This window comes from Lonchura striata, chromosome 2, assembly GCF_050655825.1.
Source record: "Lonchura striata isolate lonStrDom1 chromosome 2, ASM5065582v1, whole genome shotgun sequence".
Lineage (NCBI taxonomy): Eukaryota > Metazoa > Chordata > Aves > Passeriformes > Estrildidae > Lonchura > Lonchura striata.
The window spans coordinates 147,236,252-147,263,860 of record NC_140704.1 but is presented as its reverse complement, the minus strand read 5'-3'; the positions used below and the strand labels follow the sequence as shown (position 1 = coordinate 147,263,860).

At 38.0% G+C, this 27,609-nt stretch overlaps 1 long non-coding RNA gene across 1 annotated transcript; it reads right to left on the bottom strand.

Moving 5' to 3' along the window:
• Positions 1-4,137: 4,137 nt before the first annotated feature.
• On the bottom strand, positions 4,138-27,444 carry LOC146768470 (uncharacterized). The gene is made up of 2 exons (XR_014953088.1): positions 24,096-27,444; positions 4,138-21,254 (listed from the first exon to the last, which is right to left on the bottom strand). It is a non-coding gene; the product is annotated as an uncharacterized LOC146768470 (long non-coding RNA).
• Positions 27,445-27,609: the final 165 nt, after the last annotated feature.

Here is a 27,609-nt window from a genome sequence, read left to right as displayed (position 1 = left end):
GCACTGACTTTAGTTAGACTCTGGGAAGTTTCCTGTAGGAGAGGAACTTTTTTCATTGCAAACCTTCAGAGTCAACATGCAATAAAAAACCAATTGTTTTATTGATGAAACTGGAGCCTGGCTGATGTTGGGCAGTGTGGACAGTGGCATCAGAGGCAGTGACAGATGTCAGACAGACAGGGCATCTTGGATGTGTTTTTCCAAGTATAGATGAACCTTTTTTACTGCAGAGCACTGCTGTATGGATGAACTGACAACAACCAAAGCCAATGTTTTGGAATTACATGGTAATTCAGACCACATTTTCTGCTGCACTTTCCCCATTTGTGAAATTGCCCTCTATTCTCCCTTTGAGGTTCAAGATCTCACAGCCTCCCCATTAGAAACAGGAACTCTGTGAATGGAAATCAGAGACTTGCATCCTGCTGTGTCCATGCAGATGCTTCAGCTGAAAGCAAGCAGCAACGAGATGTCTAATAGAAGGCAGCTTGCAAAGTGAGGAAACAGGAAGGAGAAGGAAGAGAATCTGAAGATCTCTTAAGTGATTGGCCTATCTAAGTATGGTCCCATTAGCCAGAAGCACTACTGAACCTAAAGGCTAGAAACTCCCTGAGACCACTGTATGCCACTTCTGGTACTGGAGTTCCTTCTTCATGTTTTGCCACAATGACTAGCTTTTGTATGGATAGCAATGTTATTTTCCTTAATGGGAACTTGCAAAACATCCACAGAAGATGGCCCTGAACCACAAAATGAACTAGTGGGTTCATTATGTTGAGCTCAGAAAGTGTCATAGCAATACAACAGACTTAGTAATATTTTACCTTCCCCAACATACATGTCTGTGAAAATAGTCTTTTATATTTCCCTTTGTGTACAAATACTGCTTTTTCATACATGTTTTATATAGTTTGTTTCACTTGGTCATATGCAGATCAAACCTCAGCCACCTTTAGTGCCAGCTCTCATTTTCCAGTCTGCTCTCCCATGTGCATTTATGTGACTTCAGCTATCAGACAAAAGTAATTGTTTTAATATTTCACTTTATCAATAGAAAGATGACATCCCTTGTCACATAAGAATGTCATCATTCATTCTGGATTGTTTTATTACTGTGTCAACACTCAGGCATCTGAAATAAGCTTTAAGTACCTTATTTATGAACCTGGAGAGACTCACTTCAAATTTTAGATTGGAGTTAGATGTCTCAAGGTTATAGGGCTTTGTCCAAGGTGAGTCAGGACAGTTCATTGATCAGTCTTGAAGTCCCAATCCTTAAGACAGAGCCTGTAGGGCTGAGGACTGAAAGAGATCTTTTTTCCATTAAGAGCATCCTTGCAGAAGAAGGCATCCCAGAGGGTAGCCATTGGTAGCTTACACCCAGCTGATGGAGCCCACTCGAGAAATATGAGGACAAAGAGACATGAGACCAGGGCAGGGAAATTTTCTTGAATAACAGCATTATCTGAAACAGCAATGATTCAAATTTTTACCCTGATTCATGATGGTTACATCTTGTTAAGTTCACTGAAAGGGCTTCATTTTATGGAGGGTACAGTGATACTTCAATTCTCTCCTCTATATGCTAGTTCACAAAAGTGCTAAGAATTTGCAGACTGTCAAAACATAGGCAGACAATCCTGTACATATCCCAAGATTATATTACAGCCTCTCCAGACTCCTTCTCTTACACACAGAGACACTTCTCTGGACACATCCCTAATATTTCCAAGAATGTTAATGATATTCAAATTAACAATGATATTCATTAACAAAATGATCTTTTAAAGCAAAAATGGGGATTAATTTTCTTCATGTAAGAATATGTAGTCCTAATAAACAGCTTTTAATCATGCTGTTAGACACAGTTGCAAAACCAGTGATAGAAATTAACCAGAAAAAAAATCATTTATTTTCTCTGGCTTCAGGGGAAATTGCTTGTATGCTTTGGAAATGAATCCCTCGCTGTGCTGAAACTTGAACATTACTCAGTCAGAGGGGACCATGGGAGAACATGCTAGAGTTTTATTGTGGGTTCCCTCTGTTAAAGCCTTTCCAGAATTTAAGTAAAATAAAAGTATTGCAGTGTTCTGGCCAAAAATAAAATAAAACAAAATAAAATAAAATAAAATAAAATAAAATAAAATAAAATAAAATAAAATAAAAAGTGCAAATAACACGACTGTGACTGAAACCAGGAGAGCTTACACAGTTGTTCTTTGAAGGGTAAGCATATTTGTGATGAAAGAAAAATTGTCCTGTAGGATTTTTAAATAAAAATAACCTAAATTATCAGGGTTGATGATAAAAACAAAATCTAGTATCCAATAACTACCTGAGCAGACAAGTAGAGCTCTTCTGGTGGAAAAAAAAGCACATCTTCACATCTTCACATTCTTCTTTTACAAACACATATGTATTAAAGCCTGATTTTATCAGAGTGAGGCAAATATTAGCTGAGATAGAATCAAAAGGGTCTATCAGTGTCAGTGCTCAAGTATTAAAAGCTAGTGCTGCACCAATTCATAAAATAATTACACAGATATATAAATATTAAAAGATTGAGGGGGTGGAAATGGGGCACATTGCTATCCCAGTTATTTAAAAAAATAGATTTTAAAGTAAAATATTCGAAACCTAAAAACATAGATAACAACCCAAGAAGATATAGATATGGATTTTTAGAAACAATAATTGCTTTATGTTGATTCAGAAAGGATTATTTGATCCAAGCACTTTGGCCAGTACTTTCCCTAGCAAAATCTTCCTCTCCCAAAAAAACCCAAAAAAACCCAAAAAAACAACAAAAAAAAACAAACCCCAAATCCAACAGAAAAAAGAAAAAGAAATCATTTGGATTCAACTCCAATTAAAAAAAAAATATGAAAACAAAGAAAAAGTTCTGAAATGAAAAATTAAAAGGTGATCAAAAATTCTGAATAGAAAGAAGTAATTATCTTGGAGGGCTTTTCTCTATCCCCTATTTCCACAGTTCATTTCTTCTCCTTTTTTGTGGCAGAAACCACTCACCATTTCCTAATTGCTTCAGTGACCTCCAGAAACTGCATTTTACTGTCAATTTACTATTCAGTGAAATGATACCACCAAACTAATTATAAAAGCATTTACTAATGTCAACTTCATTGTTTCATTCCATCACTTTAAATTGTAAGGCCTTTGTGGCGTAGACCACTTCTCAGCACAGGCAGCTGAGTTCCCAAGATCAGGACAGCATCCTAGGCTCCCAGTTTGGAGACTTTGGGTATGGCTGCACTCATGGGAGAAATACTGTCAAATCTCTCTTTGTGGATTCCTGCATCTGCCTTGAAAGGGGCTCGGTTGTGATTGGAACTTCTACCTATTGACTCTTTCTGGTGTAGGCAGGAGAAGTGGGGTAAAAGATTTGAATTGAGTCTTGTCCTTTTCTGAGCACACACTAATCATTGCTTAGTTACTTTTGGTTTTACCCACTGGCTTTGTCTGAGGTGTGGTGTGCATCCACCCTTCGCCCCAAAGCAGACAGTCACTTTTTGCTGCTTAAGCGCTTCTATGTTGTGCTTAAGCACAACAGTGGAATATTTTTGGTAGCAATTAGACAACTGGCTAAATAAAAGCTGAGAAAGAGAGGGAAGAGGGTCCTCTGCTTCCCTCTGCTTCCTTCTCTCCGCTGGAAGGTGGGGCTGTGTTTTATATATTTTAAACAATCCAGCTACAGCTGTGAAACTGGTGATAGAAATGCTTATCAAAGCAACTTAAAAATGCTTGCAATTTGTGCAAGTCTCCCCAAGAAGAGGAGGAGGAGGAAGAAATTCCATGGTAATCCATGTTATAGAAAATGCTCAAATGTATGTAATGCTGATTATTACCACCTGCTCAGCCTCTTCTATGTTACAACCCTCTTGGGAGAATCATACTTTAGGGTCTTGTCAAAAAATGTCAGCTTTATTTTTTTGACCAGATGCAATAACTTTCCTTGAAGACCGCCTGCTTTGGATCCCACGTGAAAATACCATTAAGCCTTCGGAGAATGTGTTTGGGGATGGCAATCGATTTGGGACTAGTTTACGGCTGTTGCAGAGCTCTGAAAGGCCCATTGCACCCCCCTGCCCCTTACTGAAAAGAAAAGGCTGAGGGAAATTCTATCTGTGTCATTCCTTCTTTATTAAATAAAATACAAATAGGAAGCACTTGATTTGACTGTCTATGATTTCTTTTAATTAGAGCCCTGAAGCCATCCTTTTCCCAGAGGCTAATGTTGTTAGATAATCTTGAACAATGTGTGTATGCATTACAAACCCTGCAATTCAACCCCCTTTAGACTACAGTTACGTGTCACAAATGAGTTGACAGCAGGCATTAGGAGGTGCCTCCCGTGAGCCAGGAACAAGGATGTTAAACGTTTGTACATAAAGAGCTCAGGCAAGCTTTTTCTGACCTCAGTAGCTTGCAAACAAAGAGACTGTGTTACCAGGATTTCCGCACCTATAAAACAGTCCTTTCACCTTTGTGTCTTAAAATGGTGTTGTCAGTGATATTCACAGTGGAAACTGTTCCTCTGTAACATGTTGTTTTCCTTTATTTTATTGCTTGGTAGCTCCTTTTGCTTTCTGTAGCAGTTCAAAGAAAGAAATTTGAAGTGGGATATATCTGTTTTAAAGGGTTTCAAGATCTAGCCAAATGCCAAAAAATAGATCAGACAAGAGCATCTCTGGTGATTGCTTGTCTGTCTCCAGCACATTGCATGCTATTGATGATCCGTGATTCAGACTGGCCCCTTGCAAGGTTTTAGTTCTTTCACAGGTTAATAATTAATGTTACAAGCATTTGAAATGAGGGTCAGGGTACGGTCATTGCTGGTAACTAATTGGGTTTTCTTCAGGCTTGTGGTGAGTTCAGGGTGTTAAGCTTTGAACAGTCCTTTTCCTAGGACAGAGCCTGGAGGAGGCAACTGCAAGTGGAAGGCTTAGATCAACATACCTGGGGGCCTGGTGCTCAAATGCTGACACTGATGGTGACTCCCTGTGTGGCCTAAGGCAAATATCCTACTGTCTCAGGCTCATGCACATAAAAATCCAGCAGTTTTAATTTTTCTTTTGTATTTTGTATGGCCAGCTATAGCATCATCTTCTCAGGTCTCACATGCAGATCTTGAAGGTAGTTTCAGCATGTTATGCACTGTTGTAATTGAATAGCAAATGGAAAGACAAAAACTCATAAACTTTGAAGCAGTTAAACAAATTCTTCCATCTGTAAGCAACAGGGCAATTTTTGGCTTCCTCTTCAGTCTTGAGGGCCAATGTGTTTTCTGTAAACTGTAAAAGAAAATTTGTCAAGACAGTTACATATTTTTGACAGATGGAGAGAAGGAAAAGTAATTTCTGCATGAATGAGACATGTAAAAGGTCTTGATAGAGACATAATTGTCAACTACCTGATGCTGAGTTATACTTATCTTTATGGTAGAAGATGGAAATAAAATGTATGATGTGCTACTGGTCACTGATCCAATCCCAGTAAAAAGGTATTCTGTATTAGCTTCTTCTAATATGAAGTTTCACCAGTGAAAGCAGGTGAATGTTGATGTGTAATACTGAAAAGAATTAAAGCTTTCAGTGAACTGGGTCACTGCAAGTCAGAGCTTGTCAAGGTCCCTCCATGCACCTACAGAAGAGTTTTATGTGAGTCTTCCAGAGCTACTCACAAATGCTTGGGAGGAACTTGAATGCATAGTCCATTTGTTTCTCCATCACCACCCTGTACTCTTAGTTCAAGGTTAGTTGCCATTTGACAATAAGTCTTTCCTTTTTTATCCGGAGTCCTGTAAACTCTGAAACTTCTGTGCAAGTTTTGTTAATAACTTTTTCAATTTTGGTCGATTGTTTGCAGTGTTGCCAGTCCTTTTTAGAAAGGAAAAAAATTAAAAAGCAAAATCACTCTTCCTTCATATATCATTACTTTTTTGTACTACTAGATAACTACCAGAAACTGATTTTCCTGAATGAAAAATACATTCAGAGTTTTATGCAAGTGTATACTTGGTTGACTATCAGGGGTTGGCTGTGCTCTTTGAGAAAGGAAGGAAGGATACAGTGTGTTTTTCAGCTGTTGAAAGAAGTGGGGGAAATTTAATTCAATCCCTCCCATAGGACATCTCTGTGATCATCCCAAATGGCATGTGGCTAAGTTGCTATGGGAATTACTGGAATTCTCTGTGAGTCTGGTGCCAAGCAGAATGTATTTGCTCCCTTTGACAAAAGAGGGAAAGAACTTTTCAACTGAGAATCCATCAGAAAAGGATTTTGTAGTTTTGAGACAAATAAGAGAAAAACAGACATCACTCAGAAGAAATCAGAGACATGTTCATGCTAACAGTGCATAGCACAATCCCACATGATCAAGTCCAAGGCCATTTCACTCAGCGCTGGAACTGGAGACCATTACATATAGGAAAGCTAACTTGGCAAAAAAATGATCCTGTGGATATGGCATGATAGGAAATAAACGCTCGTAGTGTATGAACTCTTTGTTGGTGATCCAGAATACTTTCAGTCTTAGTCCATAGATACCCAAATGAAGACTTTGAATATCTGTATAATTTCATTTTATTCACTGTAGAGGGATTGAAGAACAATCTTGTGGTTATAGCACAGACCTGGAAGAGAGGAGATCTGGGCTGAAGCCAGACCACAATTGAAAACTTCAGAAAATAATTCCGAGTACTTACATCAGGCATCCAGAAACAGAAGTATCCCAAATTAACTATCTCTTTTCTAGCTGCTTACTTAACTTCTTTTTAACTCCATTCCCCCCCCCCCCCCACCCCCGTCTCCTGTAAATGAGTTTAGGGGTAAGGAGGATAATTTTCTTCCTTTTTAAACAATTGCTTCTTTATAGAAAGGAGGTCATAATACTCTCAGCACACTACCCCATAATAATACTAAATCACTTGCTCCTTATTTGTTATCCATTGCAAGTGTAAGGTGTGCTGGGATGCAGAAGGAACAGCCTAACCAAACACATCTTTTTACAATAGAAAATTTTACAAAAATAATATGAAGAATTTGAAATAAATATTTTCTTCAACCTTCATATTTTTGAACAATTCTGCTCACATAAAAATCTTCTTTGTCTGATGTTAGTTTTAAATTTATGAAGTTAACTTGGTCTTGCTGTTGGAATGCCTTGGCTTCTGCCACATTACAAATTTGGAATGTTAAATAGAATTAATGGGGGCTATTCTTACTAATTGCTACTTGTGAAAAGTTAATTATATTCTCTGTCTTGGTTAATATACTGTGGCATTTGGGACTAGCTAGGCATGACCTACCTGACCTTTCCTGTTGTCAGTTTTGGAATGAATGGTGTGGAAAACAAAGGCTAGTTGAGATTAGAAAAAGTGACTGCAGGTCTTTAACCTACCGTAATTCATTTTAAGGAAATATGTTTAAAGTTAACTTAATCAATAAAAAATGATGGTCTGTGTTGCCAGGAGTTGTTAACATCAAAAGCACTTCTATTTTATTTTGTGGCATAGTTCCAGTAGCTTTTTGAAGTTCAAATACATGAAATTTATATGCCCATGTTGCACAAAATTTTTACCAATAAGATAGTACTAACAGAAAAAATTGATACCAACCTGCACTGCATCCTGACAAACAAGGACTCAGAGCAGGAGGAAAATCTTTTATTTCTTACAGAGCAGTGAAAACTGGTGAAAACTGACACTTCATAAAAGCTAAAATGTCCCATCAGTTCTGAGGACTGTTTTTTGCAGCTCTAGGATGACTCTTCGAACATAGATGAACTGATGCACAGTTTCAGGCCTTCATTGATAGCACAATTCTACTTCAAGTCCCCTCGTGTTTTCTGGAGCACCTGTGACCCTGGTCTCCCACAAAACATGAAAGTGCCTATTACCAGGTCTTCCTGGAACTTCTTGTTCACTTGTTCCCTCCTAGAAATTCTGGAAAGATTTGCTTTCCTTCTTTATAGCAATGAAAATGCATTTGAAGCTTGGATATATTTTATGAAATATAAAGTGCTGTTTTCTGCTCCTCCACACTTTGAATGTTCTTGCTCTACTTCCAAGGCACCCATCACTTCTGCATCTTTGATTGTGACTTCTGAAGTCTAAAGGACCTTAGTGCTCCATCTATACACTAGGGATAATTCAGTGCTCTGTTTCTAAACTGGAGAAACTGTCCCTTCCTTCTTATTTTTATTTGACCTATTGTTGTTTTCTTTCTTTGTTTTGGGATTTTTTATTTTTTTTTTACATTTTGGACACTTAATAGTATTGTGCAATGCACTTAAATGGGAGTCTGATCTTTGACATTCCCTATTCTATTATTGTAATGAAAATATTTAGCAAGATGCAGAAAACATTATTACAAAACTCCAGAAGATCACAAACAAGAACTAAATAAGAACAAATTAATTAATAGATATTTATTACCATTACATCATTTTTAAAGCACTGTAGGTGAAAGGAAGATGAGAATTTTTCAGTCATCCACTGGGCTTTTGTTATAAAAATTGGCACTTTTCTCAGAGCCTTGCAAGTTTATGGTCTATTTACTTTTAATTAATTTCTGCACTGTTCTACTTGTTGCTCTAATATCTTGTTATTAAACTCCAGGCAAAATTTTGGTTCTAACACTTCAGCAAATTAGCCCAGTTTAATTCTTTTTTTCAATAAATCTGCACAGATATACCACCACTACTTTTCTTTATCTCTCCCAGAAGTCTTCACTGACAATTACCATACATTTAATTAATATTTTTGCTAAATTACAGCTAAAGCCCTACAATGAAGAAAACTCAAAATTTTACCTTTTGTAGTCAGAATGAGCTAGTATCTTCTGACAGGTAATTTTTGACAGGGTCCCAATATCTCCCCATATACAATTCAACAGTTCTAGATTTCATCCCTTCAAAACCCATCAAATTCCTGAAAACCAAGCTAGCCAAAGACATGAATCAGCATTTTCATCATTGCTTGGCATCTATTGCTTTCTAGAGCAATGACTATTTCCAGCTGTGCCTTCCTCCCCTCTCAGTTAAATGTGGGTGGCAACATGTACCAGTGCTGACTGGTTTATGGGCCCAAGCCAGTGCTGCAAGAGACCACTTCAAAAGATGATACCACAACAACTAAGTGATATCAGATGGACTCAAATTTAGTGTATTTCGAAACAGTTCCCAAAAATGCTACCATTTTCCAGGTCTAAGTGTGGTGTTCTTTTTTACAGCTAAATTGGGTAATTATAGGGGACATGTATCTCACAGCTATATTCACCCAAAGGCCTTTATTGCCTTTATTTTTACAGAACAAGAATGTCTGAGCAGCTCAAGGCCCTGATTGCCTGGATGCTGAATACTCCCTGTTCACTGTCATATTCACATGAGAGGGTGCCTGCCTGGATCTGTGCACTGTGGACAAGATCATTGTGTTGGGCTCTGCAGGCTCCCAGTGAATATGGACACTAATAATGAGTCATATAAACCAGACAAAAAGTTCCCACTGATGTCAAAGGCTGAGTACAATCTTGAACTGTTATCCAACCAGTTTGCCTCCTCTTTATTTTGGCTTAAGAAAACTCATATCGTAGGATGTACCACCAAAGTGACATACAGTTTCAATAAGCAAAAAGACATGCTCTGAAGCCTCCTTAGTGTCTTCCAAGTCCTCAGGCTGTTACAAAATCTGGGAAAGGATTAGTTTCAAGAGTTGGACCACCTGCCTTGGCACCAGAACATCAAGCTACTTGTCCCTGGCCAAATATATGAAGAAGACAGGAAGCAGGTTGGCACACTGAATTCCAGTTTTGTAAAGGTGTCTCTCTGCCTGCCTGAGCTCATTGTTGTTGTTCAAGGGAGAGACAGTATTTTCCACATAAACCTTCAAGTATTTGCTGCTGAATGTCTGGTGCCAGGCACTAATCTCTCATGAGACAGTGCAAACAGAACTTAGATTTCTTTTTCAGTCATTTGAATTTTACTTCCCCACCTGTAGCTCCAAATACTGTGAAATCTATACTCTCATTTCATGAAGTTTAACTGCCTCCCTCTTTTGTATCCCACCTCCCATCTTTGGCCATCCTGCATGTGTTTTGTATTAGGAAAAGACACAAGGACTTTGGGAGAAGAACAAAGTAAGTGACACTTAATAAACTTCACATGCATTATTAATAGAAGAATGAATTGGAAATAAAATCACTAGTAACTGAGTCAAGAGGAATGAGATACAGTGGTAAAGAAAAAGCATTAAGGTTAAAAGCAAAGAGGAGAGCATAAATGGGAAAGATTTGAGAGAAACAGCAAAGAAAAGAAAGACAGTCAAACAGAATGAAAAGCAATAGGTAATGAGGTGAATCATAAAACTATATGCATAAAATAAGGCAGTCAGGTTAAGGAATAAATGTCACAAACGAGCCTAAGATGGGCTCTTTTGAAAGTTTGCCCCCTGCTCCAGATGCCTGTAAATTTAGACTGAGCTCTCTTGATAGTTTGACCTCACTTGTCTGAAGTGAAACCCTTTCCTAATACTATAGACTACTTCATAGATAGATGCAAGGCCATTTATTGGAATATTTGTGACTTTTCCCTTTGCCCACTCTCTTTGTGAACTTTAGAACATTTTATCTGCATCTGCATAAAATCCCAATGTTGACTGAATCAAAGTGATCTGAAAATCTCATAAGTCATTTTAGTTCTTTCAGCAGGTAACGAATGCATTTCAAAGCATGATATTTAATATGCTTGAGTCATACTCAGAACATGATGTGTGTTTATGTCTTTCTTTTCCAAGTACATGAGAATATAAGCAAAGAGGCAGCTGACCTGCTGCTTTGCTGTGCTCCTGTGTGCCCACTAAATGTGCTGCTGTAATTTATAGCCCCCCTTGTTTGTCTCTCCTCACAGTAACCTCATCTCTGCCATCTTAGAAAGTGATGTATGTGAATCAATTACAAACTGAGGTTACTAGGATAGCAACACCTGAGAAAATGCTTTGTCTGAAGCTGGGACCTGAGTGTCTTGAGACCTGACCAGAGAGCAAATAAAATAAAATTAATGAGATAGAGAGGAAGCAATAAAAAAAGTAAATGGAAATAAATAAAGCTGTCTAATCAGCTGGACAGCTCTTCAGCCTTTCACTGTGAACCTGAAGAGTCAACCCATAATTATGTACAATTCCTTTTATAAAACTGATGCTGACAATCACTTGGACCCGAGTGATCAGTTTTGTTATGTGGCAATGATGGGTCTTAATTCCAGAGTCCATTTTCTTTCAGCAGCCCATTTCAGTCGTGGTCTAAAGTCAGGTATTCTGAAGTCCTAGTGGTCAGTGCCAAAGATTTCACAACTTTTACCCTTAGCTAAAAGCAAAAGAAGGATTCCATCAAAGTTTACTCATCCCCTTAGTCTTAGTTTTTAAATGGAAGAATAGGGAACATCTGGACAAATAGCTTGGCATCTTTTTGGTTTGATGACTCAAAGTTTGAGTTTCAATAATGCCTTGTAGCATCCAGTCACAAGGCACAGAGTGACTTTAGGTCCTTAGAACTGAAAGATTTTGGAAAATTCCATACAAATGAGGCCCAGACATATAACTCTTAGAAGCAATTGTGGTGTTTCTTTCCACTTAGCTTTGAATTAACATTTGTTTGAAATAAAAAGGAGTTTTATTTTTCCCCCAACCCTGTTGCTTTTGTTTTCTTCTCAGTTTTGAAGACATTTTCTTTTTCTTTTTTTTTTTCATTTGGAATATCACATTCTGACAGTTTATGATTTTGTGAGGGAGCACTATTGCTTCTTTTGACTTGTTACTTTAACCCTGTAGTAAATTTTGTTTAAGTCAAGGAAAATAGATATATACAAGAAATCTGAAAAAAAAAAAGTTAAAAGAAACAGCCTCAGTCTAAATCAGTACCAAAAAGGTCTCTGCAATATAGGTATGTCAGTAACAAAAAGGTCTCTGAAATATAGGTATGTTGCTTTATTATTATTTAGTGTTGCTTTGTTATTATTTATTTCTTGTACATGAATTAATTAATTGACCTCTGTATTCATATGTTGGTAAAATGGAATTTTTATGATTTTTATGATTTTTATTTTTATTTCCCGTAAAGAGCTGAATGAACAGCTTACAAAACTCTTTTTTGAACTATGGTGGAATAGGTAGTAGCAAATAATGTCTTGTTGAAAGCAAGTTTCCGTTCTCAGCTTATAAGGGTGGAGATACTTTTGCTTGGTTCCCAGAGGTGAAATTCTGCCCCATTGAAGTTTTGCCATTAATTTCAGTTGGGCCAGAATTTCGCCCCAGGTCTTCAAAACCAGCTTCCAGATGTACAGTAAAATACCTGAGTTTTGGCCAGCTTCCCTCCTCTCTTTGCCAACCTCATGCATAGAACAAATACATAGAGAAAAGAAATCTTATAAAGAGTCTCACAGACCTGAACAAAATTTCACCACAAGGGATTTAAAGAAATGTGAAGAGATTCTATATATAAGAATCAATCCTTTCACATATATATATGTGAAATGTATATATTAAAGAATCTCTTCACATATATGAAAAGAAAATTTATCAAGATTACTTGAAGCATAGGTCACCAACCAGACATTCAGGACATCTAAGTCTCCTCCCAGTTCTGCCACTTGTGTATCTGGTGACTTTGAATGAATCACTGTAGTTTACTGACATGTTCTTGCATGTAAAAAAGTGAATAATAGTTGATTTCCTCTAGAAGGTACTTGATGAGCTACAGAGTAATCCCACTGTATAATTTGGCTTGTTTTTTTCTCCCATCTAGTGAAAAATGGACATTCTTTGTTCATGTTTAGCATTTTGCAACATGCAAATTAAAGAGTTGCCGATATCATGCATATGGCTAAAAAATTATTTATTGGGTATCTAAATGGTGCAGTGCAGTGGTCCAGTTCCACACAGTATTCCATCCAACGCCTCCTTGGGAGATTTATTCCACAAAAGCTGTTTTTTCCCATAAGAAAATAGATACTTTTTGTGGAAAAAAAAAAAAAAAATCGGTAGAGCATGTTTCTACATCCCAGTAGACTGTGAAGAACCCAAAAAGTGAAGAGGGCTCAGATCTATAGTTTTTATCTGATTTTATGTTCCCTATAATTTTTCAACAGCTTTAAATGTAGAAAATATTTTATGAGAAATATAAAATAACACTCAAAAATAATTGTTTCTTTTTTTTTTTTTTTCCTAATATGCAGCAGAAGCAGCTATTTAAAGTTGTAGTCTGCAGTCTGGAATGTGAATTAAAGATTTGCAATCACCAACCAAATGAAGTCCAAGAAGGTGAAAGTGCTGGATTCTGGACCAGAGATGGAGCAACCCTGGATGTGTGCATAGACTGGGGAATGAGAGGCTGGAAAGCAGCACTACAGATCAAGGTCATGATCTTTGGACAGCTGAACATGAGCCAGCAGTGTCTAGGCAGGCAGGAGGGCCTGGGGGACATCAGGGACAGCATCAGCAGCAAGGCAAGGGAGGGGATTGTGCTGCTCTGCTCTGCACTGGGGTGGCCTCACCTGCAGTCCTGTGTGCAGTTTTGGGTTACATAATGTAAGAAAGTCATTAAAGTGTTAGAGAGTGTCTAAAGGAGGGCAATAAAGATGGTGAAGGGCATTGAGGGAAACCCTATAAGGAGCAGCTGAGGTCACTTGGTCTGTTCAGCCTGGAGGAATATGAGGGGACACCTCATTGCAGTTAATTCTCCTCAGGAGGGGAAGCAGAGGGGCAGGCACTGATCTCTTCTCTCTGGTTGACCCATGACAGGAGCCAAGGGAATGGCCTGAAGTTGTATCAGAGGAGATCTAGGGTTGATATTAGGAAAAGGTTCTTCACCCAGAGGGTGGTTGGGCACTGGAACAGGTTCCCCAGGAAAGTGGTCACAGCATCAAGGCTGGAAGAGTTCAAGAAGTGTTTGGACAATGACCTCAGGCACATGGTGTGACTCTTAAAGATGGTGCTGTGCAGGGCTAAGAGTTGGCTTTGATGAGCCTTGTGTATTCCTTCCAACTCGGCATATTTTGCATGATTCTGTGTGTGTGAGTCTGCCTTGTGTATTTACTTTTTGTTTTGATTTTACTTTGTTTATTTGATTTTTTTTTTGAATGGTATGTGTTCTTAACAGCAATCTATTTTGTGTGAATGAAATAAATGTATGTGTCACGAATGGAAAAGATTTAACAGAGTTCATGGCCAAGAGGTACCATTATCTATTTACCTAGGACTCTGATATATTAGACTCCTTTAAATATCACCTACTTATTCTTTATGAAAGCTATATCTGCTTCTACTTCATCTTAAAGAGGCGTTCTAGAAAAACAATCCATCTGTGTTGCCAGTGGTTCGTCGTATTGGTTAAAAACACTCACTGTTAAATATTTGGCCATTGTTTCTTGTAATAGTGCCTTCCTCTCCTAGATCAAAGCACTTCTTAGTATCCACACTCTTCTTCCTGGGTAAAGGATTCATGCTTGTCAACTCTCCCTCTCTTCTTCTGATCAGATAAACAGATTAACACCTTTTAAGTGTCTCCATAGACAAAAATTTCATCATCCTCAAAAAGTATTACATTTTGAACTTTTTTCTTCTGAACATTTTCCATCATTTCTGCAACAATTAAAAGGTGCAGAATGCCAGTGAAGTGTGCATTATTCTTCCATAGAGGGTCGCAGAAGACTGTGCTGCACACAGGGCATGGTCTCCTCTCCCTGTGGCTCAGTACCCTTCACTTGCACGCTAAAGATGACATCGATCTATCGATCTCTTTTGTCACAGAATATATGTTGTGTTTGCACCCAATGTACCTCAGGTCCTCTTCAGACTCCTGATGCTTAGGAGCTTAGCTGGAATGTTGAGCAAGGGTAACCATCACACCAAAAGCTACATGTTTATCTACCACAGTTCAAGTCAAATAATGGGAATGGTTACACAGGGTAGGTATAATAGATACAGTTTATAATTTCTACTCCAAGCAAAAATTGGAAGGAAAAACCAGTATTCATTATCATAGCCTCAATAATGTACAGATTTTCTACAGGTTACACATGCCAGAGTACCTAGATCTCTCAAAATGTTCTTGAGGTATTCTGGTACTACAGAAGTTGAAGGAATTATTTGTACCACCTTCTTGACTTATTTCTGCCAAGTTCTGCTGGAATTCCATGACTTCCCTGGTTGACATTGGCTCTGCTTAACCAGATGTGTTTGGGGCATTCTTAGAACTTGAGAGATGAACTGGCATTCAGACCAGCACTTCAGTGGCCACTTGCCTTGTTTGCCTTCCTGCAATGTTTCCCCAGAAGAGTGCTCACCCTGGGGCCACCACACTAGCTTTGCACCTGTACTCCACAAAAGGCATTTCCTTCAAAGAAAACATCAAAGCTCTGAGAAATAACCATGAGAAATATTTCTATGAGGATCATTCTAGCTATTATCTTGACACAGCCGCTGTGTTCTGGGTACTTAACCCAGGAGATTAAATCTTTATGCGCCAGTGCAAAAAGATCATATCCCTGTAATTTTTCATATATATAATTTCTCAGCTGCCTTAGTTTAAACTTGTCATATTTATGGCACAACTATAAGTTAGGTGAACACTTTAAAATGCCATTCTCAAAGGACAATTCTCTAGAACTACTACAAAAAATAGCTTTCCTTGTCAGTATATTGGGTGGTAGAACTTAGCACTGCAGCCAGTTATATTTCTCAGTCAGTGACTGCTTAATATTGTCTAAGAGAAAAATCATTAGGAAATCTGTACTAATAAATTACAGTACAGTGTAATTGAAGTAGGAACAAAATGTAAGATTCTGTATATAACTGCATTTACTGCAGAAGTGACTTATACAAGAGTAATCTACCTTGGATGCTTAGGAAAAAACTGAGCTGGAAGAGGTATAGATAAAAATTGATTTAGCAACACTCTATCTGCTTTTGGTGATCCTGCACCTACTCTTGAAACCATCTCTGCTTGTCTGGTGATAAGTTAATAATTTCCATGTCTCCAATAAATCATTGTAGTGTTTCTTGCCTACTGGTAAGAACCTTTCTGTACCTTGAGGATCATTAAACAGAACACATTTTTTGGATTTTCAAATTGTTGTCAAACCTGTACCATGCTAACTGAAAGTGGCTGGGATAAGTAATGTGCCTAAAGGCAGATGACAAGAGCTTGTGCTTAAATCTCAGTGAATTTTGTGTGATTTAGGCATTTAATTACTTGCAGTGCCAGACTGGGGTGACTGTGTTCCTGTCAACACTGAATTCTGTATTGAGTTGATTCTGTTCATCAATCCTTAAGGACCACAGTGGTCAGGAAACAACAAGACTTTGGGCACACTGAGAAACACAGCCTCAAAAGTCAACTGATGTTAAGCACTGAAGGTGATGTGGGTAGCTAGCAGGCAGAAAAATGCACTTTTGGAAGAATACTGTTGATTTATAGAATATTTCTGGTTACCGTCTTAAAAAAAAAAAAGAAAACCAAAAAAATTTGGAATTTCCAAGAATACAAGAGAATAAGGAAATCATAGACAGTTTTGGAGTGACAGAGAGGGCACACCACATCAAAAGACCTCCACCACCACTGACATTCTTGCTGTTGGCCTTGGATGGAAGCCTAAGGACTGAACAGGCAAATTAATCTTCACTCCTTCCTATGACCCCTCAGCAGGCTGAGAGCCCATGTGGAGAGGAAGCTCTTATTGATATTGCTGCTTAGGCTGCCTTTGAAAAGCTCAGTCTCCATGGTTGCTGAATTGGTTTCTGGATCCACAAACTGACCTAAGTGAAGATGGTCATCTTTCTGCACAGGCTGCTGTGCAGGGCAGCTCTGCGAGCCTGAGTTAGGTTCCTGCTCTTCTTGTTCGGAGCTTTCCACTCCATGCAAGGTTCTGCAGGCTTGCAGCTTAATATACCTCACTCACCAAAAGTAAAAACTTAAAGCAGAAGTAGACCTTCAGGGATTTGGATGAAAAGACAACTTACTTCCTGTTTAGGTCACTAAAATCATTAAACTCCTTACTGGAAGTTGGCAATTTTAATTCAGGATATGCTGCTATATTCTTGGTTCAAAAGATCATGGTGTTAGTGCAGAAAGAATATATATGGGCTTTACAAGGCAGGAATCAGTTTGGTATTTTCTGAGACCAAAACCAGGTAGGAAACTAAAAACCAAATAAAAGAACAGTGAACCACTGTGTTAACTCTGGTATGTCATGAGCACTGGGTTGGGAACTGAGAGCTTAACCAATACATTGCTAAGAAAAGCATTTAAGTGTTGTTCACAGCAAAGATTCTGAGGCAGACATTCTCTATATGCTGCCTCCGTATCTGCAAGGAGAGCTAATCAAAACAGCTGCAATGGACTTGTCACTGGCCTAAAAAACATTCCTGGATACAAGACAGTTTCCAAGGAAAAGAGAAGGAGCTTCTCTAGTCAGAAGGACTAAGAAAGGACTGTTCTTCAGAATTGCTCTTTCAGTATTGTCCCTTATGAATCTTATGTCTGTTGTGATTTGAATGTGACTTGCACAGCATAAAGATTGGATTTCAGGTGTGAATCTGAAGCTGGGACTGTTTTGAGGTTATACTGCTGAAACGAGTGCTGGACCGGAGTTTCTTTGCTCAGGAAGCAGCTGAGGCAGCAGGGCCTCCATCATTACATCTTGGTGCAGCTCTGCACTCACCAGACCATTTGTCTCTAAGTGAAGAAATGGCATCACATTTTCAGCTCTCAAATATATGAAGCACTCTCACTGCTGATCAGCTTTTCTAGGCTTGCATCATAGGCTTTGTTACCATGTAAAGCTTGCATTTCCAGCTTGCTACATCAGCAGGAATGTCTTCCTTTGAAGTGGTCAAGGAGCTCACAGCTTTTTGGAATCCTCCTGAGATACTTCTAAAAGAGATACCTGTAGATATAACCTGCCAGCATAACCTCTTAGAACACTGCTGAGCTCAAAAGCAAATATTCACATACAAAAACCACACTAAAAAATCCTGTTGAGTCAGAAAAAAAATATATATCTGTAGTATGTAAATGAGCACACCACTGAGTTCAAGTTTGATTTCTGGTGATAGTCTTAGCAGTCTTCAGTCTTTTTTGTCTACCTTCTGAATGTATTGCATGCTAAATTTCAGTAGCTTTTTTCATTCTCTGCAGGACTGTTGGGAAAGATTCTCTTGAGGTTCAAGAGCCTGGACTTTTGTATTACTTTTCTGCAAAAACAATTAATGATGATTAGAGAAAGTTAATTAGGATGAGAGATTTTGCAGGTAGGTAAGTCAGAAGTCAGACATTCAGAATATAAGTCTGTAACCCAGTCTCTCCAGACTTACTGGGGTGAGAGGTGTAATTCCATAGATTCATATCATGTACTAAGATGGGATGAATCACAATTTTGGAGCTGTTCATGAGTTTTTCTAAGGGTGTCCCTCAGTTCTATGCTTAGATTTTATACAGCCACAGGAGTGTGGAGGACTATGGGAGTTATTCCTAAACTAGCTGCAGCTTTCTGCCTCTGTGACTGGATCATTTCCATTACCTATTTAGTTTCTTCAGGTTACCTATGTATGAAAGATTTTCTCTCTTCTTAATCTCTAAATAACTCCCAGAAGATCATGAATACATAAATATTGCTTGGGCACCTAGCTGTAACCTCACGTGGTTGTGATGGTTACACAGCCATCACCTTGTGTCCATGGCAAAACAAAAGCCAAATCAACAACAACAACAACAAACAAACAAACAAACAAAAAATTAAAAAAAAAAAAAAAGAAGCACCAAAACTAGAAAAAAAAGATTAATTTAGGCTGGCTAATTAAAACTAGTTTGGTCAAGCTAAAGTGCCATTGAAAGATGGAGCAAGGTGAAGTGTTACAGATTCTTTCCACTGATGTTAAAACATTGGTGTCCTGGTTTATGGCAAATTTTGGTACTTTGGGGTAAATCCCTAACTTTATGGATACTCTACTGACCTTTGGTTAGACAGACAGAATATCTTTATGCAGTTTCATCAATACTTTAGGTGGAAAGCATGGAAATTATACAAATGTTTCAGACAACAAAAAATGCAAATACAGATACATGTAAAAGGAAAGATGAATGAATTGCCCTTATGAAGAAGAAGGAAAAAATCCTGGCTTGTGTGGTGATGAGATCATTGTAAAAGGAAAAGTCTTGGTCCTGTAAGTTTTAGACAACATTGATTATAGTGGACTTCCTTTAATATTGATGAGAAGTTTAATTATAGTTATTCAGCTCTTACAAGCATTGAAAAATGTACCCAAGATTTGAGTATTTTCTCTGTTCTGAATGAGCCACAAGTTCTGCTCTCTTTTAACTGATATAGGGCACTGTGGATTTTGCTTAGGCAGCACAGGTGTAGCTGGAAGATGAATTTGCCCAGAATGTTTTCCCACATTAACAATCCATTTGACGTTTAAAATGAGCTACACAAAGGCAACAGATTAATCAAGCCAGATATTGTAGATATGCCTGAAGCACAAAGGAAAACAACCCCACTGAGCTCAGAGCTGCATTGCCTGAACTATAAAGCAGGTTTTCATTAAGTGTGTATGATTCAGACAAATTAGGAACTAAGTACAAGGGAAAAAGAAAACCAAACTATAATCATTCCTGCACACTAAATTAAGATTTAAAACAATAGAGCTATTTGACACACTGCTGATCACGCAAATGTCTGTGTCTAGATGCTTATATAATTTTGTGTCCACCAGAACATGCCAAAGTTTTTTTGTTGTTAGATTTTCCCCCCACTCTTCTACTGAATTGTCAAAGGTTCTTGGCTCACAGAGTTAAGGCACAAACTAGGATCCCTCATAAAGCAAATGTACTATGCAGTTACTAAATCACCGTGATTTCCCACATGCCTACATTTTAAAATGTGCACATTATTTTCAGATATGGCTAAAAATGACATCTCCTGAAGATGTTGTTATTTCATATAACACTGAGAAAAAAAAGTAGTAATGTGTGTTCCAAATTTAAGAACTTTGTAGTGACATAGTTGCATATTAATATACTTCTGAATTTATTTTTCAAAATACCATTGGATTTTACCACCATAGTTAAAATGAAACATGTTCTACTGAGTATAGGACTAGCTTAGTTTAGGTCCCCATTCTGTTACAAAAACTTTTGAACTTGGTTAAGACATTTAGAAATCAATAGGTTATAGAAGCCTAAATTTTACTGAAAATCTGTAGCTTTTTATCCAGGTGTGTTTTTGTTTCCATTTTTTAGAAACAGGGTTAATAGCATATCTTTACTTTCAAATATCTTGAGAAAGATGACTGAGCTCTAAGAAATAATGAGCTTCTTTTTTTACTTTACAAAATAAATTAAGAAAAATTAGAAAAATTGCCTTTTGATTTTTTAAAAATACTTCTTTTTCAGTGAAAGCAATTAATTCTATCCACAAATTATTACAGTCAGAGAGCTTGCACACAAAGATACCATGTGTGGTCAGTCATGTGAGTCACTCCATTCTTTCTGACAAGAGTTACACCAAGAAAAAAGCAATTAAGTGAGATATTGTTCCTTGTGCTTGTCCTATTTGCAAAATTAAATCAATCTTCCTTCCTTCCTTCCTTCCTTCCTTCCTTCCTTCCTTCCTTCCTTCCTTCCTTCCTTCCTTCCTTCCTTCCTTCCTTCCTTCCTTCCTTCCTTCCTTCTTTCCTTCTTTCTTTCTTTCTTTCTTTCTTTCTTTCTTTCTTTCTTTCTTTCTTTCTTTCTTTCTTTCTTTCTTTCTTTCTTTCTTTCTTTCTTTCTTTTTGCCTCTTTTTTTTGAGGTGCCAACTATTTGTCTTTCTGCAGGAGATTTATTTCTGTGTAGTTCACAAATCATTTTAGCCACTCAAACTGTTTGAATCTGAAAAAGCTTTCCTGCTGTGTGGCATAATTCTTTGGAAGAGGTCACTTTTTCTTTCCATTCCACAGTTGCTAGACTGTAGGTGGAAGTCCATACATTTAAACAGCAATATTTTTAAGGCCTTGTAGCAAAAGTAAGTTATTTAGATATTAACTTCAACACCATGGAGCTGCCATATGCCTTACCCTTTCTGATTTCACAGAATCCATTAGCTGCAGATCTCATGGATGTGGGATCAGTCGATGTATTCCACTTCCACTGAAGGCACACATCCATAAATGCAGATGCAGCTGCAGTTGTTAGGTCCAAAGAGATTCCTACTGGAAAATAAGCGATGGTGAAGTGCCGTGCTGTATTCTCTTTTTGAAGACTTTTAAAATAGTTTAGATGGATTTAGCAAAAGCAATAGCAGATTACTCGTAATAGAGTAATAAATTACTCTTTCAGCCAGAATGCTGGGCTGAAATAAGATGTTGGACATCTGTGTCCAGAATCCAAGCATTGCAGGCAAGTTACAAAGCTGTCAAATTACTTGGAAGGATCTGTAGAACACTAGCTCCATGAACCTATTCAAACACCTGTCAAAAAATGCTTCTAACAAAAATATACTACAAAATATTTCCTAGCTCTCTAAGGCAAATCAAATGTTACATAACTACAATAAATATAACACTGTTTTGGGTCTTTGAAGTATCAACTTTTTTAACTTATGGCAACCATTTTTATAAAATATCTCAGGGTATCGCAGAACAAAAATCACTTCAATCATTAGGAAAAGGTGTAAATTATGGTGGAATATTTGTTTATTTAATCACTACAGTAGGCAGTGAGTGGCAGCAGATATTGATAGTACATCATAGAAGTAAAGCTGCTAATTTTAAAATGACAATTTTTGCGCAAATGTGACTAAATATCATGGAAACTTGCAGTTAATATTATTGTGGTTTTATTCCAGAGATAAGATATAATGACACAAATAACACTTAATCATTCACTTAGAACTCCTTCAAGCTCTAATAAAAAAGCATACTGTAGAATATCTCAGCAGAAATGGCTTCATGTCTGAAGCAGCCGTATTCAAAAACACACAAATAAAAGCTTCAGCTTTCTCTCTCGCCGATGGTGCTGTCTGCAGTACAGACAGTGGGAGAAAGCTCTCTTTTGCTTTCAGTTAGTTTTCTTTAGCCAGCTGAGGCAGAAAAGTTCCCTGGACTGTGGCTTTTCTTTTTCTTCAAACTGTTCAGCCTTGCTCTGGACTGAACAGCCAGAAGAGCACTGGGAGCTCACGGCTGTGGCCCATCGGGGCCCGGGATGTGGCATTTTCCAGCATAAAAGGGACTGATAAGAGACTTAGCAAGCCCAGCTATACCCCACAACAAGGACTCTCTCTGAATTTGTCATCTCTTCAGAGCAAAAAGAGGTTCCATTGTTTAATAGTATTTATTTTTCCATGTTTTTGAGTACTTTGCTTGTAAAACAAACAGCTTTTTCCACTTTTCTCAAAGGGGATTTTTGTCTCCTGAACTAGGTGGAGAAAGAGACACTTAAATTTACTTTATAGAAGGACCCCTTTGGAAATTTCCTCCCTAAATTTACCTTAAACCAAGACAGTTTTACTATTTTTTTGTCATCTCACAGCCCTCTGGTGCAATCTTGTTCTGCAGCAGCTGGCCACAGCAAGCACAGGAGCCACAGTCCTCTGAGAAGATGACACACTGAGAGCAGATGGAGCTCAGCTGTGATATTTCAGGAAGATGTCAAGCCACAATGTTCAGATACTGATTCAGTCTTCCCCAAATTACAGAGGTTTCCAGACCCAAAGGTTGGCTTCAGGCTCAAATTTTCTGATTTTGCATTTTTAAAAACAGAGTTTAATATTCACAGCTTGTGTTGGTCTTGTGGGAATACTCAGAGTAGAGTACATAGAGAGAGTTTGCAGTGCAACTGTTTTATTTCTTCTCCTCCCACATCCACTTGGGAAACTTTGCTAATATTAAAAGATTTAACACCCATTTCTGAATGTGAAACTGGAGTAAGTTGAGGGTGTGAGGATAGGTGACTATAAACAAACGTCTTTGCTTTTTCCTTCATCTTTAAGAGAAAATAATGGTATTTTTCATCTGTGTTTCTTTATGAGGCTGCATTTCAGGACCACATGGTTTTGCTAAAGAATTGCTACTGCTATATGAGCTGAGAAGGTCTAGTCTCAGTCAACCCACTGGGACACAAACGCATCTTCAATATATTTGTGTTAAAGGGCATTGTGTATACAAATATTTTTTTTCTTTAATGCACTTGGAAAACATTCACAATCCACTTTAAGAAAGGTTATTGATGATTAGAAAGTGTATATCTCCACCATTTGTTAAATGTGTAGATCTCTAGGCTATCTAGTTGATGTCCATTACCTTTGACTGCCCCTTTCACCTTTCCATGTGGCTTATCTCAGTCCTCTCTTTGATGAGTTTAGTGAAATAAACTATCTTGACTAACTGTGATATGAACCATGTGCATTTGAAAAAGGAGAGTAAAATAGGGTTTAAAAAGGACCATTCAGTGATCTGACAGTGATGCTTGATCTGAAGTTTTCAAATTTGGCTGCTGTTGTTAAAATCTGGAGCCCACTGCTAATGTTATTGCTTGAGCACAGCCTTTACAACAAAAGGCTTTCTCAGGGTATCAAATTTTTATCTGGGGTGTGTGCAGAAGGAGCCCAGGTTCTTTCTTTTCTCCTTCACCTGGGGAAAGTAAACTTAAATGTCTATAGCACAACAGAAGTCACTAGCCCTATGCTAAGTATTGTTTTTTTACTAAGCAGAATTTCCTCTTGATGCTGGTCTGATCTGTAAGAATATTTACAAACAATCACACTGTGGTTTGAACTTTACATGGCACCATAGGTGAAGAATCAACTCTGTCAAAGCAACTACCTCAACTGTGAACCAGTTGAATGCATCTCTCTCCAACATGACAGGAACTTCTCATGAAAGGTGAGAAAACAAGGCTAGGCTTCTCATGAGAGAGCCACCATTTCCAAAATAATTATCTTTCCAATTCAGGGCAGGGATTTCAGCTACAGTGTAGGATTATGTGCAACCTCATTAGCTCATTTTAACTAGGTTCAATCCTTCTTCTGAGGTCTTGTCATATATACAAACCTTTGAAGTTTCCACTCCAGAAGTCTATTTTCATCTTCTCTGTGCCACAGAAACAGCAAAACACATAAGTAAATATTGAGGCTGTAGCTCTCAGAAGAAGCAAACTGCTGAGAAGTAGTAAAGATGCTAATGTGACCACGTTTTCTTCAGTTTTCCACGTGAATTTTCTTCCCTGACTATAGCACATTTAAAAAAAAAAAAAAAAGACATTACTTCCTTGTTTTTAGGTGATTCTTCATTATAGTTCTGAGACAGAGATGAAGAAAAAAGTGCATACCTTCTCCAACCATTAGGATATATAAAAAAGGATATATATATATAAGAAGTTCAATCCTTAAATGTCAGATATTTCCCCTGAAAACCCTTATTAATGCAAAGTATCTACAAAGGTGATTGAGACAGTTTGCATGCAAAAACTCTTGACTTTCCATTCCAATGTATGAATGATTTCTTTTTCCCAAAAAGGGGCTAATGGCTGTTTTTTTCTTTTCTTTTCTTTTTTTTTTCTTTTTTTTTTCTTTTTTTTGTAATGGGAAGATTCCTTATTTTTTTGACCAGTACTAATGTACACATTGCTGTCCTCGAATACTCATTCTGACTCCTCACATTATTTCCAGAGGATACAAACTAACATGAACAAACTCAGTTGGTATTATTGCTGAAAAACAGTTTGAAACGTTAAAATTTAGATATATTGGCAAGAAAATATCAAATGTCACATTTTGGGGGTTTTAGGTCCTTAGTTATAAACCACAGTATACAGTACAATATAAAAAATGTCACTAAATAATTTAAAGAACAGTCACACTCTGAAAAGTGAGTAGAAAAGAGCTTTGTAGGTACTGTGGTTATATTGTCTCATAAATTCACTTACTTTGTCTCAATGAAATACATTACGTAGATCCACTTCAGAAGATGCAAACCTCAACTTATCCAGAGTCCACTTGCACATTTAAAACCAGAGTTGTGAGACAAGGCTTTTTTCCACAGCTGAGAGCTCTGAAGGAGAGAGGAGGTGATACAACCTCCGGTGTCCCAGCTCTGTAAGCCTCAGGGTGCGAGGGCAGCTCGAACTCCAGGGCAGAACCTGCTCAAGCTCAAGGGCAGCAGAGTCACACTCAGGAGACTCAGCATTACCAGCAGGGCACGTTGCCCCAGCTGATCATCCCAAAATCTGTCCTGATGTCTGGACTTGAAATCCTGTCCCAGAAGAGCACTGGACCATGGCCTGGGGAAGCACAAACCTGTGAGGAGCTTGGGTGGACATCTCTGCACCTCACACCTGCTGAACACAGACCCACTGCTACATCTGCAAGGCAGATTAGTGGAGACAAGCAGTGCTGTCCTGGAGCAGTCACAGTCCCTGCGCACGAGTGGATCACGTCTGCAGAAAGGAATGGAATGCAGCATTTTTACATCCAGTCAGTTATTTTTGCAATATGACCCATTCATTGTCATTTAAGCTTGTAGAAGCTCTTAGACAAAATGTTCCTGAATTAAGCATGTAGTTTTGTGAGCTGAATTTACAATTTTATGTAAATTACACTTACGTAATTAAGAGTCCAATTTTTAAATTAATTTGTACCTGCAGAAATGTGTGCTGTTGAACATGTACTTCTTCCTTTAATTAGCTTTGTCTTGCCCATTTACATACTAATTTTTTCCAGCTGATACAATTATTTTTAGCCTCCTATTAAAAAATTGAAACATTAGGTAGAGAGGCAATGAGCTGAATATACTTCAGTCTTTTTCAACATGAGAACAAGCCTGACAAAGCAGAAGGTCTGATCTCTCTTGAACTTAGAATGTGCAGAAGCTCAGTATAAGGCATGAGTCTCCAGAAAGCTATGCACCCATTCATTCATTGAAGGACCAGACCCAAAATAGATTTGAAATCCTATTTGTACATACCATATATGAAAGCTTTGTTTGTACTTCCTTCCATTTTTAAATACAATTAAAAATAAAAAACACTCTTCAGAGAAATGCATACCAGTCTGCAAAATTCCCCCTTTCCCAGGGCAGAGGCCAAGAAAGAGACAATGTTTCTTTTCCCCGAAATAGGTTCTGGTTGCACTAAACAAAATCCAGGAAGAGAAATAATTGTCTGTGGTCACAGACAGATCAGGACTCTCTTTTGGTAATTTGGCTCAAGATACAGGCAGACATATTTACTAAATGAAATTTTAGTGCACACATTTTAAAAGTAAAAGCTCTGCAAAATACAGAGTTGAAAGTGGCATAAATTACACAGGATGAAAGAGTCAAAAAACATGCACATACAATAAAGTACCTGGTGCAATCTCTTTTGTGGGAAGTTGCAACTTTGCACTCACATACAAATACTCCAAATGCTAAATTAACAACCATTAGCCCAAGAGGAACAAACATTCTTTAAAGTTGGAACATAAAGTGATTAACAAATGACGGTGGAAAAACAAGTTGAGATGTGGGGATACAGGTCATGTTTTTTGAAATAGTACACAAAGAAAATTCAGAATTGGGAGTTAGCTGCTGGAAGTAGAGGGAGAGCGTGAGGAACTTTTTTGGGGTAGTTTATGCTTACCATAGAGACAAATATAACTGTGGGATTAACTTAATTGCTTGACAACCAAAGGAAAGGAATAATGTTGAACATTGTATGTGAGAGAAGAAAAGCTGTTGACCAGCTGATATCTGGAGTCATGCATTACAAGGAGCTAAATGCTCATAGCTTACAGATTCCTTCCCACAGGGAGCTGGGACATCCCCCACTCTCTCCATCTGTGTGCCGTGGCAAGCAGGAAAACCATTCTCTGAAGCTCCTGCCACTATGCTGAGCGTTCTCAGACTCTTTCCGTCACCACTTGAAATAAGAGTATGCTTTTCCCTTGTTAAAGAAGATTAATCTGCCATGATGTCAGTGACTGAGTGGACTTCATGTATTTGGTCTCAGTCATGGTATTTTTACTCTAATTGGAGACAATGCTGCTGATTTAGACCATCTGCTGAAAGATGACATCCTTTTGAGGCACTCACAGACCATAAGCAATAACCTCTCAACACGCATAGAGATGTTTTACACTCTTATCCAGCCCTTCCATAGAGAATCTCAAAGCTCTCTGCATACCAGTGTGTTCAGCTTCCCAGAGACTTCAACCAGTAGATGAACTCCTGCTTCATACATGGCAAGATGAAACCCTGAAGAAGCCAAGGAACCTGAATTTGAGATCACCCAACAAATCTTTATCAGGATGTGGAATATAAACCAGGTCACCTTACATGTGGTTCTGCACTTTATTCATCCACTGGTGCTCTGACCACACCGTGCTCCATAAACTTCATCGTAACTATGTGGGAAATGCAGCTGTTAGTTCAAACATTACCTGTTTGAACTAAAACCACACCAGCAGATGGAAATACAGTAGGTTAATAGCTATTCCAAGAAGCAATCATTTAAGGTACCAAGAAATTGCTTCTGTTAACCTTTTCCCTTTGTGACATTTGACCAGTATATATGCGGGTTACAAAGGTC